The sequence below is a fragment of the Ranitomeya variabilis genome, chromosome 7 (genome assembly GCF_051348905.1).
Source record: "Ranitomeya variabilis isolate aRanVar5 chromosome 7, aRanVar5.hap1, whole genome shotgun sequence".
In the NCBI taxonomy this organism is placed as follows: domain Eukaryota; kingdom Metazoa; phylum Chordata; class Amphibia; order Anura; family Dendrobatidae; genus Ranitomeya; species Ranitomeya variabilis.
Window position 1 is genome coordinate 152,176,754 of NC_135238.1, and position 18,715 is coordinate 152,195,468.

Sequence of the window (18,715 nt, forward strand, 5' to 3'; positions counted from 1 at the left end):
GACGGTCCCTGCTGGAGTGTGCCTCAGTATAACAGTGCACAGATCTTTATTCCAGGTGTCAGGGGATTAAGCCGGGGCTCTGACGGAGTTGTACAGTCTCTCCCGACCGAAGCTAGACCTGGGGCAGTGTGACGTCACCGTGAGGGAGCTGTTCCTGCTCCTGCTTATAATGGCGGCGATTGGCGCCAAAATACAGTCCCGGAGGTGGGGGAGAGAGGACAAGAACCGCCGCTGTTTCAATCTCCCGCAGGCCTCTGCACTTCACCCACGTCTGGCAGAGCTGGGACGGAGGAGGTGAGAGAGAGGGGATGATAGGGACGGGCGGTGTGGTGGTTTCCCCTGTGTGAGTGGACCGGACCGCCGCAGCCTCTGTGTGGCGCTGGCTGCTGGAGAGCGGGTGGTCTCCTCCTGCGCAATCAACGATCCCCGACTCACCAGACCTGTCGCCAAGAGCCTCTATCCCCCTCCCTGCCTCACAGTCGCGGTCACCTCGGGGCTCTGCAGCGTGATGCTCCTCTGTTGTGGAAACTCCTTCACTGCAGGGGCTGCAGAGGGAGACAAAGATGGCGCCGTCCGGCTGCGGCGCCGCGCGTTCCCGCCGGCAGCTTCACTCCACGGCACTTCTCACAGCGCCGGACTCAGGCGGCGCCTGTTCAGCGACCCCCTATGTTCTCAGATGTGGTGTTCCCAGGGGCTTGGATGCAATTTTGGGGTCCCCAGGCAGAAAGTACTGGGGAGCTCTTGTTACCCACGTCTGCTCCGCTCAGGCTCCAGACCACGCCCCCATAACGTGAATTTTAAAATGTTTTTCATTGATTCCAAAAGTCAAGAATTTGCTTCCAGAGAAATAATTTTCTTGCCTACATAAAGCAAAAGAATAAATGTCAGCTAAGACCAATGGAGAACATACAATGCAAAAATTGAAATGCTACATGTGTTCTACTTACTTTGATTTGGTGTCTTCCAAAAATTAATGAGTAAAGGCCTCACATGTTCTTCAATGTTTTACTAATGGCATCCATTCTTGATAGAAGGTCCAAAATATCCTCAAAATTCAACACTTAGAAAGTGCTCCTTTGTCAAGAATGGCAATATTTTTTCAGTTCTTCTACAAAGTGCATGAGTCATAGCTTAACCCATGCAATACGTAAGAAGTGTACATCCTAGGTTATGCGTAGGCACACAAATTCACAATAATGCAGTAGCATCTAATCTGTAATAAGAGCTTTGACCGTACTTATCATTGTAAAATGTGAGGGTATTGCACAGACCGCAACCAGTTGGTTCAACAAATATTTTGTACCGTATTTGGCTTGAGGATAACAGATTTAAGCATCTGCCAAAAAAGAATTGCATGGATCAAGGATGGTCTTTCGTTTCTTAACTGAAATACAAAAGATTAGTTTGTAGTTTTAAAAATGCAATCTCAATGTAAAGATTCTCAGCTTTCTGATACATGATGATTGCATATTGTCTACATTCAAAGCTTTGAAAATTTGATAGAATGCTTGAGCAATTGCTTACCACCCAGTTGGATTATGACCTGAATTCTTCAATGTCTTCCTAGGAATCCAAGAGTCCAGGAACAACTTCCAGGTAAGGATCTTCCTGTTCTACAAAAAAGCAAAACCAAAAAATATATTTGGACAAAAAGGGAAGATGATATCCAAACATTTAAATATTACTTTAGTTCTACTGACCTTGATTTGTTTTTGTTTTTTTAAATGTTCAATAAAATCCACACATCTTCTTGAAGGTTCTTCTGAGTGAAACTTTTCTTGATGGAAGGTCCAAAGCAACTTCGTAATCCAACATTCAAAAGATGACCCTTTGACAAAAGCAGAAGATCCCTTCCAAGGTTCCTCTAGAACATGCATTAGCTATGCTATGGCTCATGCAATGAGCAACAAATTATTGCTCATAGCTCTGTGCATGCACATAGTTTCACAACAATGCACTAAAACAAGTCTTTGACAAGAACCTTTACTGCATTTATCAATGCGAAATGTGTGGGCATAGCATAGGAAAAACCAAGCACTTGAGCATGACCTTCTTCTCATAAATAGCCTGAGGATAACATGGTTCAGTGACTCCAAAAAGGGGAATTGCCTGGATCGAGAACGGTCCCTTGTTTTTCTAACGAAAACACAGCAGTTTAGCTTGTAGTAATAAGAACGAAATCTCAATATAGAGCCTCTCAGCTTTCTGACAAATGATGATTGAATATAATTTACAGTCATAGCTTTGAACATGTAATTGAATGGTGGAATAAATACTTACCATCCAACTGAAGCATAACGTGAATTTTAAAATGTTTTTCATTGATTCCAAGAGTCCAGAATTTGCTTCCAGAGTAATAATTTTCTTGCCTACACAAAGCAAAACAAAAAATGTCAGCTAAGACCAATGGAGAAAATACAATGCAAAAAATGAAATACTAAATTTGTTCTGCTTACTTTGATTTGGTGTCTTCCAAAGATTAATGAGTAAAAGCCTCACATGTTCTTCAATGTTTTTCTAATGGCATCCATTCTTGATAGAAGGTCCAAAATATCCTCAAAATTCAACACTTAGAAGGTGCTCCTTTGTCAAGAATAGAAGTATTTTTTCAGTTCTTCTACAAAGTGCATGAGCCATAGCTTAACCCATGCAATACTTAAGAAATGTACATCCTAGATTATGTGCAGGCACACAAATTTACAACAATGCAGTTGCAACTAATCTGTAATAAGAGCTATTACCATACTTATCATTGTAAAATGTGAGGGTATTCCACAGAAGCAACCAGTTGGGTCAACAAATATTTCAGACCGTATTTGGCTTGAGGATAACAGATTTAAGCAACTGCCAAAAGAGAATTGCATGGATCGAGGATGGTCTTTCATTTCTTAACTGAAATACAAAAGATTAGTTTGTAGTAATAAAAATGCAATCTCAATGTAAAGATTCTCAGCTTTCTGATACATGATGATTGCATATTTTCTACATTCAAAGCTTTGAAAATTTGATAGAATGCTTGAGCAATTGCTTACCACACAGTTGGAATATGACCTGAATTCTTTAATGTCTTCCTAGGAATCCAAGAGTCCAGGAACAGCTTCCAGGTAAGGATCTTCCTGTTCTATAAAAAAGCAAAACCAAAAAATATATTTGGACAAAAAGGGAAGATGATATCCAAACACTTAAATATTACTTTAGTTCTACTGACCTTGATTTGTTGTTTTTTTTTTAAATGTTCAATAAAATCCACACATCTTCTTGAAGGTTCTTCTGAGTGAAACTTTTCTTGATGGAAGGTCCAAAGCGACTTCGTAATCCAACATTCAAAAGACGACCCTTTGACAAAAGCAGAAAATCCCTTCCAAGGTTCTTCTAAAACATGCATTAGCTATGCTATGGCTCATGAAATGATCAAAAAGCTATTGCTCATAGCTCTGTGCATGCACATAGTTTCACAACAATGCAGTAAAACAACTCTTTGACAAGAACCTTTACTGCATTTATCAATGCGAAATGTGTGGGCATAGCATAGGAACAACCAAGCACTTGAGCATGACCTTCTTCTCATAAATAGCCTGAGGATAACATGGTTCAGTGACTCCAAAAAGGGGAATTGCCTGGATCGAGGACGGTCCCTTGTTTTTCTAACGAAAACACAGCAGTTTAGCTTGTAGTAATAAAAACGAAATCTCAATGTAGAGCCTCTCAGCTTTCTGACAAATGATGATTGAATATAATTTACAGTCATAGCTTTGTACATGTAATTAATTGAATGGTGGAATAAATACTTACCATCCAAATGAAGCATAACGTGAATTTTAAAATGTTTTTCATTGATTCCAAGAGTCCAGAATTTGCTTCCAGAGTACTAATTTTCTTGCCTCCACAAAGCAAAACTAAAAATGTCAGCTAAGACCAATGGAGAAAATACAATGCAAAAAATGAAATACTAAATTTGTTCTGCTTACTTTGATTTCATGTATTCCAAAGATTAATGAGTAAAGGCCTCACATGTTCTTCAATGTTTTTCTAATGGCATCCATTCTTGATAGAAGGTCCAAAATATCCTCAAAATTCAACACTTAGAAGGTGCTCCTTTGTCAAGAATAGCAGTATTTTTTCAGTTCTTCTACAAAGTGCATGAGCCATAGCTTAACCCATGCAATACTTAAGAAATGTACATCCTAGATTATGCGCAGGCACACAAATTCACAACAATGCAGTTGCAACTAATCTGTAATAAGAGCTATTACCGTACTTATCATTGTAAAATGTGAGGGTATTGCACAGAAGCAACCAGTTGGGTCAACAAATATTTTGGACCGTATTTGGCTTGAGGATAACAGATTTAAGCAACTGCCAAAAGAGAATTGCATGGATCGAGGATGGTCTTTCATTTCTTAACTGAAAAACAAAAAATTAGTTTGTAGTAATAAAAATGCAATCTCAATGTAAAGATTCTCAGCTTTCTGATACATGATGATTGCATATTGTCTACATTCAAAGCTTTGAAAATCTGATTGAATGCTTGAGCAATTGCTTACCACCCAGTTGGATTATGACCTGAATTCTTCAATGTCTTCCTAGGAATCCAAGAGTCCAGGAACCGCTTCCAGGTAAGGATCTTCCTGTTCTATAAAAAAAGCAAAACCAAAAAAAAATATATTTGGACAAAAAGGGAAGATGATATCCAAACATTTAAATATTACATTAGTTCTACTTACCTTGATTTGTTGTTTTGTTTTAAAAATGTTCAATAAAATCCACACATCTTCTTGAAGGTTCTTCTGAGTGAAACTTTTCTTGATGGAAGGTCCAAAGCGACTTCGTAATCCAACATTCAAAAGATGACCCTTTGACAAAAGCAGAAGATCCCTTCCAAGGTTCTTCTAGAACATGCATTAGCTATGCTATGGCTCATGCAATGAGCAACAAATTATTGCTCAAAGCTCTGTGCATGCACATAGTTTCACAACAATGCAGTAAAACAAGTCTTTGACAAGAAACTTTACTGCATTTATCAATGTGAAATGTGTGGGCATAACATAGAAACAAACAAGCACTTGAACATGACCTTCTTCCCATAAATAGCCTGAGGATAACATGTTTCAGTGACTCCAAAGAGGGGAATTGCCTGGATCGAGAACGGTCCCTTGTTTTTCTAACGAAAACACAGCAGTTTAGCTTGTAGTAATAAAAATGAAATCTCAATGTAGAGCCTCTCAGCTTTCTGACAAATGATGATTGAATATAATTTACAGTCATAGCTTTGCATATGTAATTGAATGGTGGAATAAATACTTACCATCCAACTGAAGCATAACGTGAATTTTAAAATGTTTTTCATTGATTCCAAGAGTCCAGAATTTGCTTCCAGAATAATAATTTTCTTGCCTACACAAAGCAAAACAAAAAAGGTCAGCTAAGACCAATGGAGAAAATACAATGCAAAAATTGAAATACTAAATTTGTTCTGCTTACTTTGATTTGGGGTCTTCCAAAGATTAATGAGTAAAGGCCTCACATGTTCTTCAATGTTTTTCTAATGGCATCCATTCTTGATAGAAGGTCCAAAATATCCTTAAAATTCAACACTTAGAAGGTGCTCCTTTGTCAAGAATAGCAGTATTTTTTCAGTTCTTCTACAAAGTGCATGAGCCATAGCTTAACCCATGCAATACTTAAGAAATGTACATCCTAGGTTATGCGCAGGCACACAAATTCACAACAATGCAGTTGCAACTAATCTGTAATAAGAGCTAATACCGTACCTATCATTGTAAAATGTGAGGGTATTGCACAGAAGCAACCAGTTGGGTCAACAAATATTTCGGACCGTATTTGGCTAGAGGATAACAGATTTAAGCAACTGCCAAAAGAGAATTGCATGGATCGAGGATGGTCTTTCATTTCTTAACTGAAATACAAAAGATTAGTTTGTAGTAATAAAAATGCAATCTCAATGTAAAGATTCTCAGCTTTCTGATACATGATGATTGCATATTGTCTACATTCAAAGCTTTGAAAATTTGATAGAATGCTTGAGCAATTGCTTACCACCCAGTTGGAATATGACCTGAATTCTTCAATGTCTTCCTAGGACTCCAAGAGTCCAGGAACAGCTTCCAGGTAAGGATCTTCCTGTTCTATAAAAAGCAAAACCAAAAAATATATTTGGACAAAAAGGGAAGATGATATCCAAACATTTAAATATTACTTTAGTTCTACTGACCTTGATTTGTTTTTGTTTTTTTAAATGTTCAATAAAATCCATACATCTTCTTGAAGGTTCTTCTGAGTGAAACTTTTCTTGATGGAAGGTCCAAAGCAACTTCGTAATCCAACATTCAAAAGATGACCCTTTGACAAAAGCAGAAGATCCCTTCCAAGGTTCCTCTAGAACATGCATTAGCTATGCTATGGCTCATGCAATGAGCAACAAATTATTGCTCATAGCTCTGTGCATGCACATAGTTTCACAACAATGCAGTAAAACAAGTCTTTGACAAGAACCTTTACTGCATTTATCAATGTGAAATGTGTGGGCATAGCATAGGAACAACCAAGCTCTTGAACATGACCTTCTTCCCATAAATAGCCTGAGGATAACATGGTTCAGTGACTCCAAAAAGGGGAATTGCCTGGATCGAGGACGGTCCCTTGTTTTTCTAACGAAAACACAGCAGTTTAGCTTGTAGTAATAAAAACGAAATCTCAATGTAGAGCCTCTCAGCTTTCTGACAAATGATGATTGAATATAATTTACAGTCATAGCTTTGTACATGTAATTGAATGGTGGAATAAATACTTACCATCCAAATGAAGCATAACGTGAATTTTAAAATGTTTTTCATTGATTCCAAGAGTCCAGAATTTGCTTCCAGAGTACTAATTTTCTTGCCTCCACAAAGCAAAACTAAAAATGTCAGCTAAGACCAATGGAGAAAATACAATGCAAAAAATGAAATACTAAATTTGTTCTGCTTACTTTGATTTCATGTATTCCAAAGATTAATGAGTAAAGGCCTCACATGTTCTTCAATGTTTTTCTAATGGCATCCATTCTTGATAGAAGGTCCAAAATATCCTCAAAATTCAACACTTAGAAGGTGCTCCTTTGTCAAGAATAGCAGTATTTTTTCAGTTCTTCTACAAAGTGCATGAGCCATAGCTTAACCCATGCAATACTTAAGAAATGTACATCCTAGATTATGCGCAGGCACACAAATTCACAACAATGCAGTTGCAACTAATCTGTAATAAGAGCTATTACCGTACTTATCATTGTAAAATGTGAGGGTATTGCACAGAAGCAACCAGTTGGGTCAACAAATATTTTGGACCGTATTTGGCTTGAGGATAACAGATTTAAGCAACTGCCAAAAGAGAATTGCATGGATCGAGGATGGTCTTTCATTTCTTAACTGAAAAACAAAAAATTAGTTTGTAGTAATAAAAATGCAATCTCAATGTAAAGATTCTCAGCTTTCTGATACATGATGATTGCATATTGTCTACATTCAAAGCTTTGAAAATCTGATTGAATGCTTGAGCAATTGCTTACCACCCAGTTGGATTATGACCTGAATTCTTCAATGTCTTCCTAGGAATCCAAGAGTCCAGGAACCGCTTCCAGGTAAGGATCTTCCTGTTCTATAAAAAAGCAAAACCAAAAAAAAATATATTTGGACAAAAAGGGAAGATGATATCCAAACATTTAAATATTACATTAGTTCTACTTACCTTGATTTGTTGTTTTGTTTTAAAAATGTTCAATAAAATCCACACATCTTCTTGAAGGTTCTTCTGAGTGAAACTTTTCTTGATGGAAGGTCCAAAGCGACTTCGTAATCCAACATTCAAAAGATGACCCTTTGACAAAAGCAGAAGATCCCTTCCAAGGTTCTTCTAGAACATGCATTAGCTATGCTATGGCTCATGCAATGAGCAACAAATTATTGCTCATAGCTCTGTGCATGCACATAGTTTCACAACAATGCAGTAAAACAAGTCTTTGACAAGAACCTTTACTGCATTTATCAATGTGAAATGTGTGGGCATAGCATAGGAACAAACAAGCTCTTGAACATGACCTTCTTCCCATAAATAGCCTGAGGATAACATAGTTCAGTGACTCCAAAAAGGGGAATTGCCTGGATCGAGGACGGTCCCTTGCTTTTCTAACGAAAACACAGCAGTTTAGCTTGTAGTAATAAGAACGAAATCTCAATGTAGAGCCTCTCAGCTTTCTGACAAATGATGATTGAATATAATTTACAGTCATAGCTTTGTACATGTAATTGAATGGTGGAATAAATACTTACCATCCAACTGAAGCATAACGTGAATTTTAAAATGTTTTTCATTGATTCCAAGAGTCCAGAATTTAATTCCAGAGTAATAATTTTCTTGCCTACACAAAGCAAAACAAAAAACGTCAGCTAAGACCAATGGAGAAAATACAATGCAAAAGTTGAAATACTAAATTTGTTCTGCTTACTTTGATTTTGTGTCTTCCAAAGTTTAATGAGTAAAGGCCTCACACGTTCTTCAATGTTTTTCTAATGGCATCCATTGTTGATAGAAGGTCCAAAATATACTCAAAATTCAACACTTAGAAGGTGCTCCTTTGTCAAGAATAGTAGTATTTTTTCAGTTCTTCTACAAAGTGCATGAGCCATAGCTTAACCCATGCAATACTTAAGAAATGTACATCCTAGGTTATGCACAGGCACACAAATTGACAACAATGCAGTTGCAACTAATCTGTAATAAGAGCTATTACCATACTTATCATTGTAAAATGTGAGGGTATTGCACAGAAGCAACCAGTTGGGTCAACAAATATTTTGGACCGTATTTGGCTTGAGGATAACAGATTTAAGCAACTGCCAAAAGAGAATTGCATGGAACAAGGATGGTCTTTCATTTCTTAACTGAAAAACAAAAGATTAGTTTGTTGTAATAAAAATGCAATCTCAATGAAAAGATTCTCAGCTTTCTGATACATGATGATTGCATATTGTCTACATTCAAAGCTTTGAAAATCTGATTGAATGCTTGAGCAATTGCTTACCACCCAGTTGGATTATGACCTGAATTCTTCAATGTCTTCCTAGGAATCCAAGAGTCCAGGAACCGCTTCCAGGTAAGGATCTTCCTGTTCTATAAAAAAACAAAACCAAAAAATATATTTGGACAAAAAGGGAAGATGATATCCAAACATTTAAATATTACATTAGTTCTACTTACCTTGATTTGTTGTTTTGTTTTAAAAATCTTCAATAAAATCCACACATCTTCTTGAAGGTTCTTCTGAGTGAAACTTTTCTTGATGGAAGGTCCAAAGCGACTTCGTAATCCAACATTCAAAAGATGACCCTTTGACAAAAGCAGAAGATCCCTTCCAAGGTTCTTCTAGAACATGCATTAGCTATGCTATGGCTCATGCAATGAGCAACAAATTATTGCTCATAGCTCTGTCCATGCGCATAGTTTCACAACAATGCAGTAAAACAAGTCTTTGACAAGAACCTTTACTGCATTTATCAATGCGAAATGTGTGGGCATAGCATAGGAACAACCAAGCACTTGAACATGACCTTCTTCCCATAAATAGCCTGAGGATAACATGGTTCAGTGACTCCAAAAAGGGGAATTGCCTGGATCGAGGACGGTCCCTTGTTTTTCTAACGAAAACACAACAGTTTAGCTTGTAGTAATAAGAACGAAATCTCAATGTAGAGCCTCTCAGCTTTCTGACAAATGATGATTGAATATAATTTACAGTCATAGCTTTGTACATGTAATTGAATAGTGGAATAAATACTTACCATCCAACTGAAGCATACCGTGAATTTTAAAATGTTTTTCATTGATTCCAAGAGTCCAGAATTTGATTCCAGAGTAATAATTTTCTTGCCTACACAAAGCAAAACAAAAAATGTCAGCTAAGACCAATGGAGAAAATACAATGCAAAAAATGAAATACTAAATTTGTTCTGCTTACTTTGATTTGGTGTCTTCCAAAGATTAATGAGTAAAGGCCTCACATGTTCTTCAATGTTTTTCTAATGGCATCCATTCTTGATAGAAGGTCCAAAATATCCTCAAAATTCAACACTTAGAAGGTGCTCCTTTGTCAAGAATAGAAGTATTTTTTCAGTTCTTCTACAAAGTGCATGAGCCATAGCTTAACCCATGCAATACTTAAGAAATGTACATCCTAGATTATGTGCAGGCACACAAATTCACAACAATGCAGTTGCAACTAATCTGTAATAAGAGCTATTACCATACTTATCATTGTAAAATGTGAGGGTATTGCACAGAAGCAACCAGTTGGGTCAACAAATATTTTGGACCGTATTTGACTTGAGGATAACAGATTTAAGCAACTGCCAAAAGAGAATTGCATGGATCGAGGATGGTCCTTCATTTCTTGACTGAAAAACAAAAGATTAGTTTGTAGTAATAAAAATGCAATCTCAATGTAAAGATTCTCAGCTTTCTGATACATGATGATTGCATATTGTCTACATTCAAAGCTTTGAAAATCTGATAGAATGCTTGAGCAATTGCTTACCACCCAGTTGGATTATGACCTGAATTCTTCAATGTTTTCCTAGGAATCCAAGAGTCCAGGAACCGCTTCCAGGTAAGGATCTTCCTGTTCTACAAAAAAGCAAAAACAAAAAATATATTTGGACAAAAAGGGAAGATTATATCCAAACATTTAAATATTACTTTAGTTCTACTGACCTTGTTTTTTTTTTTTTTTTTTTTAAATGTTCAATAAAATCCACACATCTTCTTGAAGGTTCTTCTGAGTGAAACTTTTCTTGATGGAAGGTCCAAAGCGACTTCGTAATCCAACATTCAAAAGATGACCCTTTGACAAAAGCAGAAGATCCCTTCCAAGGTTCTTCTAGAACATGCATTAGCTATGCTATGGCTCATGCAATGAGCAACAAATTATTGCTCATAGCTCTGTGCATGCACATAGTTTCACAACAATGCAGTAAAACAACTCTTTGACACGAACCTTTACAGCATTTATCATTGTGAAATGTGTGGGCATTGCATAGGAACAACCAAGCACTTGAGCATGACCTTCTTCCCATAAATAGCCTGAGGATAACATGGTTCAGTGACTCCAAAAAGGGAAAGTGCCTGGATCGAGGATGGTCCCTTGTTTTTCTAACGAAAACACAGCAATTTAGCTTGTTGTAATAAAAACGAACTCTCACTGTAGAGCCTCTCAGCTTTCTGACAAATGATGATTGAATATAATTTACAGTCATAGCTTTGTACATGTAATTGAATAGTGGAATAAATACTTACCATCCAACTGAAGCATAACGTGAATTTTAAAATGTTTTTCATTGATTCCAAGAGTCCAGAATTTGCTTCCAGAGTAATAATTTTCTTGCCTACACAAAGCAAAACAAAAAATGTCAGCTATGACCAATGGAGAAAATACAATGCAAAAATTGAAATACTAAATTTGCTCTGCTTACTTTGATTTGGGGTCTTCCAAAGATTAATGAGTAAAGGCCTCACATGTTCTTCAATGTTTTTCAAATGGAATCCATTCTTGATAGAAGGTCTAAAAAATCCTCAAAATTCAACACTTAGAAGGTGCTCCTTTGTCAAGAATAGCAGTATTTTTTCAGCTCTTCTACAAAGTGCATGAGCCATAGCTTAACCCATGCAATACTTAAGAAATGTACATCCTAGGTTATGCGCAGGCACACAAATTCACAACAATGCAGTTGCAACTAATCTGTAATAAGAGCTATTACCATACTTATCATTGTAAAATGTGAGGGTATTGCACAGAAGCAACCAGTTGGGTCAACAAATATTTTGGACCTTATTTGGCTTGAGGATAACAGATTTAAGCAACTGCCAAAAGAGAATTGCATGGATCGAGGATGATATTTCATTTTTTAACTGAAAAACAAAAGATTAGTTTGTAGTAATAAAAATGCAATCTCAATGTAAAGCCTCTCAGCTTTCTGATACATGATGATTGCATATTGTCTACATTCAAAGCTTTGAAAATCTGATAGAATGCTTGAGCAATTGCTTACCACACAGTTGGATTATGACCTGAATTCTTCAATGTCTTCCTAGGAATCCAAGAGTCCAGGAACCGCTTCCAGGTAAGGATCTTCCTGTTCTACAAAAAAGCAAAACCCAAAAATATAGTTGGACAAAAAAGGAAGATGATATCCAAACATTTAAATATTACTTTAGTTCTACTGACCTTGATTTGTTGTTTTTTTTTAAATGTTCAATAAAATCCACACATCTTCTTGAAGGTTCTTCTGAGTGAAACTTTTCTTGATGGAAGGTCCAAAGCGACTTCGTGATCCAACATTCAAAAGATGACCCTTTGACAAAAGCAGAAGATCCTTTCCAAGGTTCTTCTAGAACATGCATTAGCTATGCTATGGCTCATGCAATGAGCAACAAATTATTGCTCATAGCTCTGTGCATGCGCATAGTTTCACAACAATGCAGTAAAACAAGTCTTTGACAAGAACCTTTACTGCATTTATCATTGTGAAATGTGTGGGCATTGCATAGGAACAACCAAGCACTTGAGCATGACCTTCTTCCCATAAATAGCCTGAGGATAACATGTTTCAGTGACTCCAAAGAGGGGAATTGCCTGGATCGAGAACGGTACCTTGTTTTTCTAACGAAAACACAGCAGTTTAACTTGTAGTAATAAAAATGAAATCTCAATATACAGCCTCTCAGTTTTCTGACAAATGATTGAATATAATTTACAGTCATAGCTTTGCATATGTAATTGAATGGTGGAATAAATACTTACCATCCAACTGAAGCATAACGTGAATTTTAGTTTCAACAAGTTTTTATTTTCAAGATAAATCCAGAAAGCTTTACAACAAAATCCCACGCAGGGGAGTATACTTAAATATTATCAAAATTCAGAATAACTTTCATGGTATTTAAACAATACAAATAAACACATAGACAAAGACAGGTAAATGGAAAGAACAAGAAGGAAGGGGGGGGGGAGTAAGAGATCCATAACTGCATCATAGTGATACCAATCAATCAATCAATGGTCAGGTATAAGGAGCAAGACCAATAGAAACCATCAGATATTAGATTAGCCTCATAGAGATAATGTTAAGGCCTGATCAAGATTACTATTAGAATTCCTTTCAATCCACGGTCTCCACACTTTATAATATGACTCCCAGGAGTCCTCTCTTGTAGCTTGTATTCGTTCACATAGCATGATAGTATTCATCTTGTCAATTACTGGGGAGAGAGACAGGGTAGCTGTTTTCCATTTCGCTGCAATGTGCAGCTTAGCAGCAAGAAATAGTTGATTAACTAAATTATGGAGCTTGTTGGAGAAGCCCGGGTATCTGGCCCCCAGTAGGAACACTGTTTCTTCTAACTGGATCGCCCCACCATACAGCTCCTCTACAATAGATTTGATTTTTGACCAAAAGGCGGAAACGACCGGGCAATCCCACCACGTATGCCTCAGATCTCCCAGGGCACCACACCCTCTGAAACACCGATCTGATATGTTTGGGAAGATAGCATGTAGCTTGCTCGGGACTAGATATGTTCTATGTAGAAGTTTGATAGACGTCTCAACTATAGAAGTCTGGAGACTGCCCTTGGTGAGGGAGCAACAACATTTTTGCCAATCAGATGGGGACAATATCTTATTGAAGTCATTTTCCCACTGTATCATATATTTGAGTTTTACATCTTCTGGTATTGCATTTAGGTTCGAATAAATTAAAGAGATAGCTCCTCCGCCCAGTGGGTCACTCAAGCATATTTGTTCATAACCCGATGGGCGGTGGATGGTACCATGTCTCAGTATCTGTTCAGCGAAATGAAAAATTTGGATGATACGCAATATTTCAGAGCTTGGTGGAGAGTATTTTTGGATGAACTCGTGCTTGGTAAGTAGAGTGTTAAATGGTGAGGTAAGCTGTTTAAGGGTAATTAAACCCCTAGATGTCCACCAACTGAAAGGGCGAGGATCCAACCCTGGGGGAGTGTTTAAATCTCTCCTTCCTCCACAACAACAGGGAGTGTGCTGTAAAGGGGGTTAACTTATGAATCCCTTTCGGGAGTCTCTGCAATGTCCACATAAGGCCAGGAAGGGTGAATGGGGATAGGAGGTGAGATTCGAGATTTACCCATCTGGGAGTGCTGTGTTTGTCCGCATTAGCACTAATTAGCTGGGCTAGTTGGGCCGCTCTATAGTATAAGATGAAATTGGGTAGGGACAGACCTCCCCGTCTTCTGTTAATGAACATAGTCTTAAGCCTTATTCTAGGCCTCTTCCCCTGCCATATGAATTTAGAAATCATATTGTGAATATCTAGCAACGTTTTGGCAGGGAGAGGAATGGGCAAGGATCGAAAGACATACAAAAATCGTGGTAAGGAAACCATCTTAATGGCATGGAGTCTACCCAACCATGATAAGGGCATGGACGACCATCTGGCTAGGTCCGATTTAAGGTTAGTAATTAAGGGAGCATAATTCCATTTAAATAAAGCCGACCTATGGGAAGTTAAATTTATGCCGAGATAGGATAAGTATTGCTCTTTTCTGGTAAATTTGAATTGCGCTGTTATATTGTTTTGTGTATCCCTGGGAGTGTTAATAAACAGGGCTTCGGATTTATCTACGTTAATCTTGAGGCCTGAGACCATTTCAAATTCATGGAGAGCGACAAAAAGATTTGGGAGTGTAATTATGGGATTGACTAAGGACAAAAGCAGATCATCTGCAAAAAGGCTAGCTTTGTAGTGGTCACCTCTGATTGTAGGACCATTAATGTTAGGGTTGGTTCTGATAGCTTCCGCTAATGGTTCCATGGCTAGGGCGAAAAGAGCTGGGGAGAGCGGGCATCCTTGCCTGGTGCCACGTTGGATGTTAATAGGGGTAGGTTGGTTTGAAGGTAACTTTAGATAGGCCGTGGGGTGGTCATACAGAAGTTTAAGGCAAGATATGAAGCTACTCGGAAAGCCAAATTTCGCAAGAACTGCAAACAAGTACGACCACGACACCGAATCAAAGGCTTTCTCTATATCGAGTGCTAACAAAAGTAAGGACTGTTTGGAGTGATTAGCTAAATGTATTAAATTAAGGTTCCTCCTAATATTGTCCGGACCCTGTCTTCTGGGAATGAACCCCACTTGATCCCGGTGAATTAGGGTAGGCAGTATTTTATTTATTCTGGCCGTGATTATAGATGTAAAAATTTTTAAGTCTATGTTTAGCAGTGAGATAGGCCTGTAGTTTTTGGGGTAAAGATGATCTTTCTTCGGTTTTGGAATCACAGTGACGTGGGCAACGTAAAATTCGGATGGCATTTGGGCTCCGTTTAATAAAGCATTACAGAAGCTTTGTATATGAGGTATAAGAATGCTGTCAAATTTTTTATAATACTGCGCGGTGAGCCCATCAGGCCCCGGAGCCTTATTTTTTTTCAAATTTTTGATCGTTGCCTGTATTTCTTCAGAGTCGATTGGCGCTTGAAGGTGAGCTATATCAGAATTTGGGACTTTAGGTAATATCAGGTCTTTGAGGAAGTTCTGGATACGAGTTGGAGAAGGAGGTCGTGGGAGAGAGTAGAGACTTTGGTAAAATTGCTGAAACGTTTTATATATTGCATCAGGGTGGGCAGTGGTATGGCCTGAAGAATCTTTGATATAGGGGATATTATTCAGGAGCTCTCTACTCTTAAGTTTACGGGCCAACATGCTGCTTGGTTTGTTTGCATATTTGTGAAAGGTAGATTTCGTCCAAGCCAGGGCTCTTTCTGATCTGTTTGTTAAAATGGTATTGAGTTGTAATTTAGTTTCACGAATTTTCTTAATTAGATAAAGTGAGGGGAGGTTTTGGTTTGCCTGTTCTAATTTTGAGAGTTTATTTTCTAGTTGTGATTGTAGCTCAGACCTTTGCTTTTTTTTGCTAGAGGCAATTTTAATTAGCGTCCCTGTTATAAATTTTTTGTGCGCCATCCACACATTTCCCGGGGACACTTCTGCAGTATTGTTGGTTTGGAAATATAGATTCAATTCGTCCTTTATGGTAGATAAAACCGATGGGTCTACTAGTAGGGATTCATTTAATCTCCACCTGAAGAGTCTAGAAGAGGTAATGGCAAAGTTAAATGCAGAAAGGACCGCATCGTGGTCTGACCAAGACGATACGATGTGCCGGGAGAATAAAACTGAGGGGAGGGTTCTGGAAGATGTGAGATGTAGGTCAATTCTGGAATAGGACTTTTGTGCAGGTGAAAAGTAAGTATATCCCCTCTGAGGGCCATTTTGCTCTCGCCAGATATCGGCCAGACAATTTATTTTCAGCATTTGTAAAATCTTTTTCCTGTCTATTTTTGATATGTCAACTCGATTTAGTGAGCTGCTGTCAAGCGACGGGCTGAGAGTGAGATTAAAATCGCCACACCAGATAAGGTGATGGTATGATAATGAGGCCAATTTTGATAGGATTAAACGCATGACCCGAGTTTGAGTGGCGGTTGGCAGGTAACTATTAACAATGCATATATTTAGACCCTGTAGGGTTCCCATCAGGATAATGAATCTGCCTTCAGAGTCGGAATACGTGTTAGTGGGTTGGAATGGAAAGCTGTTTTTAATTAGGATAGCCACACCCCTTGTTTTGCGGTCCCAAGTTGAAAGGAAAAATTTTGAATAATGTGTGTCCAGGAATTTGGGTTGGGATGAATTGGAAAAATGGGTTTCCTGAATACAGATTACATCCGGATTGTGCTTCTGATAATCGAGGAAGGCCTTTTTTCGTTTTACAGGTGAGTTAAAGCCCCTAACATTATGGGAGAGCACTCTACACATGCTTAGTTAAATGAGTATTGCTAGAAGAATGCAAACTATCACCTCCCACCTGACCTCGGCCTATGAATTCACCATCACAGCCATAATCTCTATGTGGAAACAAAGGGAAAGAGACAAACAAGGGGAGGACGGCGACACAAAACATAACAGAAGTTTTCCAAAGGGCATTGAGCCCACAAAGTATGGCGATCTGGGGTCCCATATTAAAAAGGACGCCAAAAATCGCCAGGGTTGGGCAGCATGATACAACCCTTAGGACCCCATCCCTTGAATCATATAAAGTTGACTGTATAATAAGGGGAGAGAGGAGAAGAGAAGGGGCGGGGGAGAGGGATGGGAGGGAAGAAGAAGAAAAAAGAAAGAAAAAGAAAAAAAAAAAAAAAAAAAAAAGGGGAGGGGTAAAGAAGGGAGGTGGGAGAAGGGAGGGTAGAGAAGGGAGGTGGGAGAAGGGAGGGTAAAGAAGGGAGGGGAGAGAAGGGGGGGGGAGAAGGGAAGGAGAAGGGGAAAAGGGGGGGAGGGGAAGGGGGGAAGGGAAGGGGGGGAGGGAAAGGAGAAGAGAAAAAAAAAAAATTTATAAGGGAGGGGGGAAGGAAAAAGGAACTAGATAATGCATTAGCAGGTAATACAACAACTGTAGTTAGACCGAACATTAACTGCTAGGTAGTTAACCTAAAACCAGAGCAGGGCAAAGATAACAACTGGCCCCATAGGATAGCCTAGAGAGACATGAATTATTTTGGGGATGTCAAATCTTGAGATATGCAAATCAGGTAATCTGAGCGTCTTGACTTCTAGCTTTGGGGTGGATTGTCCACTCCCTTGTTGGCCTGGGTTTTCTTTGTGGAAGCGAGGGAGTCTCTGAGGATAGTGGAATGCTAGCCTTTATCAAGGCCTGGGTTCCTTCCTCTAGTGATCGGCAGGTATAGAGCTGAGACTTAAAGGTGAAGATAAGAGCGAATGGAAAACCCCACTTGTATTTAACCTGAGCCTCTTGTAGGGAGGTAGTAATTGGTCTGAGGGCCCTTCTTCTGGCCAATGTGGTGGGCGCAATGTCTGCATAAATGTGCACTGAGTCTGGTAAGCCAGGTAAGATAGATTGGTTTCTAGCCGCCAGCAAGATCTGATCGCGGGTCTCCTCATAGTGCATCTTTAGTATTACATCTCTGGGCATAGCCGTAGATCTTGGCTTACCCAGTGCCCTGTGTATTCTTGTAATATGGAGAAGGGCCGGGTCTAGGTCAGGTAGTAGGGCTGCAAAAAGGGCTGCTGCTGTATCTTTAAGGGCAACCACATGTTCGGGAAGTCCTCTAATTCGAATGTTGCTTCTTCTGGACCTGTTCTCATAGTCCTCACATCTCAATTCCAACTCAGTAATATGGTCGGTATGTCGCTTGAGGGTCTCCTGATCTTCCTCCAACGCGTCAGAGACAACATCCATTTTTTCCTCCAAGTTATTTGTGCGCTGTGCTAGGTCTTGCAACTGGGATGAAATACTCTGCATGGCGGTGGTAAGCTCCTCTCTAAAGGTTTCTTGTAAGGACCTCGTGAGGGCAGCCGTTGAAATCATTGCTTCAGAGTTTGGGGAAGCATCATCCCGCTCTGCGCCCCCACTACTCCGAGTTTCCGGAGCAGACGGAGGGTTAGTTGCTGCAGCCATTTTGGAGGGGGTGCCGTTCATAAGGAGGTCTGAAATGGTGCGGCTCGTCGGTTGTGCTGCGCCCCTCTTTTTTGGCATTACTGATTGCCCTGCTCTTAGAGGCAGACTGTCCCCGGGAGGGGAATATTCACAATGTTTCGGTCACTGAAAAGGGTTG